This window comes from Molothrus ater, chromosome 6 (genome assembly GCF_012460135.2).
Source record: "Molothrus ater isolate BHLD 08-10-18 breed brown headed cowbird chromosome 6, BPBGC_Mater_1.1, whole genome shotgun sequence".
In the NCBI taxonomy this organism is placed as follows: Eukaryota; Metazoa; Chordata; class Aves; order Passeriformes; family Icteridae; genus Molothrus; species Molothrus ater.
The window spans coordinates 46861409-46864412 of record NC_050483.2 but is presented as its reverse complement, the minus strand read 5'-3'; positions in this window follow the sequence as shown (position 1 = coordinate 46864412).

The following is a 3004-nucleotide window of genomic DNA, read 5'->3' as shown; positions in this document are numbered from 1 at the left end:
GACAAATCTGATCTCACTGCTGGTGAAGATGTGGAAAGACCAGGCTCAGCACACTTATTCATTTATCATAAACCTGTTCCACTCTTCACCTTAAATATTAGCTTTTTCTTCCTAGAATTTCTTATTTTGTTTTGCTATTAGTTATCAAGTTAGTGCAAGTACAAAGAATAAGCATTTGTTAAAATGTTTAAAATAGGCTAAGGAAGCTTAAAATGTACACACTCTAAATATGATCAATTTCTGATGCCAGTCCATTCTTTCCCAGCTAAAATATGTCCTTGACTCATTTAAAAAGTCTTGATATATTCAGCTGCTCTTAAAGGAAAGTGTGGGTGCAGTCCAGAAGGGCTTCCTGTACAATTTCTGAAGTATCTGTTCTGCTAGATTAAAAGCAAAATCAACTTTGCAGTCCAAATTTTGTCAGCTGTTAAGTCAGTGGCATGGAACCATAAACACATGTGTTAAGACATCTCCAGAGTTGTGCCAAAAATCTGGAAACTCTCTTCTGGGGAAACCTGTGTGTTACCAGAACTATTACTGCAATGCCAGCACTGCCAGTCCAGCCTGGTGTTAGCAATGTTGGATGTAGGAGTTACAATCCTCTCAGAGTGCTTTTAGCAAAACAGAATCAGGGCTAAGCTGCCCACCCTTGCCCTTTGGCAGCCTTCTGGTTTGTAGGAAAGCTGTTAAGAAAGAAACTACGTTATCTGCAATTTTGAAGTTTCACATTTTGGTCTTTTTTTTTTTGGTTTTTTTTTTGTTTGTTTGTTTTTTTTTTTTGTTCTTATTAATAAACACTTTCAGAATTTGGTAGCATCTTAGATACCATTTGTAGTGTGTGGCTTTGGTGGGTTGCTGGAACTGCCTTCCACAGCGTTAAAGTTTTGTTATGAGACATGGCTGGTGGTTACTTTTGCTTTTTAGCACACTCAGAGCCAGAGCAAATTGTTTCATAGCATCATAGGATGGTTCAGGCTGGAAGGGACCAAAGATCATCCTGTTCCAGTCCCCCTGCCATGCCAGACCAGGTTACTCAAAGTCCCATCCAACCCAGACTTGAACATTTCCAGGGATCCAAAGCTTCTCTGGACAATCTGTTCCAGGGCCTCCCCACCCTCACAGCAAAGCATTTCTACCTAATACCTAATCTAAAACTGTCCTCTTTCAGTTTAAAGCCACTCTGCCTTGTCTTATCACTACATAGCCTTGTAAAAAGTCTGTCTCCCTGCTCTCTTGTAGCCCCATTTCAGTACTGGAAGGCTGCTATAAGGTCTCCAAAGAGCCTTCTCCTCTGCAGGCTGAATAACATTTCATTTCAATATCATAAATCCATCATGGTTTTACCTACTTACATGCTACTCTCTTTTGAAAAAGATGATATGTACATTTCCTCTCTTCCATGACAGCAGCAGTTACAAGGATCATGCTGGATTCCTGCTGCAGGTGATGTAGCTGCTTCTGTTTGAGCCTCATAACCGTACCTTAGAAACCTCTCTGCTTACATCAGCCCATACACCCAGCTACACCTTTCATATTTTTCCCTCAGACAAACTTCCCTCTCAATCCAGAACAGCTTCCTAAATTTCTAGCACAATCAAAGACATAATTGAATTCAGTAGCAAAAATCTGTGTGTTACTCGAGTGTCTTCAGTATCTGCCCAATACATTTCAACAGAGACTTAGGATTCTTGTAGCAGTCTTCCCATGTATCTCACAAAAAAGAACATCCTGCTAATGTTTATTAATGTAGAAGTTATAGATAAGTTACTTATTTGGCAATGACTGTATTAGGTTTCTGGGAAGTGACAGCTGGAACAAGGTGTACTTGCCTCATGTAGCCCAGCTATGAGAAACACCTTTGGACTTAGATGATGGGTCAGCAATGCTTTTAAGTGATATTAGATATCTTTTAGGGCAGCAGAATAATAAAACATAAGCATAACCCACGTGGCTACTAGGCTGGAATTAAATGAGGTGAAACTAAGATTCCTGGCTTGTTTTCTTGCTGGATAATCAGCATGGTGATTATCAGTCAGTTTAAAAAGTGATTCCTGAAGTGACCCGAATTCTATCAGCCAGACTGTGTCAGGAGCCGTGTCAGGTCACTGGGCACGACTGCTCCAGGGAAGTACTGATGAACAACCTGTAAAGACCTTTCACATTTATCATCATAAGCAAAGCTGAGTGGGTGCAGACAACGCAAATGGCAGAGTCAGAACAAAACTGACTTTCTGCAGACATTCAAAAACAGTCGGTCACAAAATGCAAAGTTAGTTGTTGGGGTTTTTTTTACAGACATGCAAGTGGTTTTTATACTATGCAATGAGGAAGCTGTGTGCTATTTGTACGTGGTTTATCAGGCGAAGAAACATGTGCCTCTACATTTCACAAAGGATCTTCGCTTTTCCTTCTCTCATTAAAACCGGAGAGGGGGGTCAGTGCACAGCCCGAGCCGCTCTGGCGGTGCGTGTGGCTCAGGCCAGCCCTGCCCGGCCCGCGGCCGGCAGTGGGCAGCGCACGGCCCCGACCAGCAGTGGGCAGCGCACGGGCCGCCCTTGTGAGACACGCCAGGACCGTGAGGGGCCGCTCGGCTTCTTCCGTCATCTCACGGATTCCTTTCGGCACATTCCTCTGCCTTCCCCTCCTGAGCCTCCTGCCTCCATCCTGCCTGAAGGCACAGGGCAGTTCCAGCGGGAAGGCGCAACCGGCGCTGCCCCGCCCGTGTCCCGTGGACAACCTGCGCAATCGCCACGGCCCCCGGCGGCTCCCGGCGCGCCCGCAGCGCGGGCCCGGCCAACGCGAGAGGAGCTTCCCGGGACTCCTGGGACACGCGGGACCACGCGACTCACGCCGCAGACGCGGAACTACAAGTCCCAAGAAGCTTTGCGCGCAGGGCCCGCGGCCGCCTGAGCCAGTGGGGCGCCGGGCTTGCTGGGGCTCGTAGTGTAGTCGGGGGGATGTCCGGCCCCGCCTCCGCCCGGCCGCGATTGGCCGGGCCCGGCTC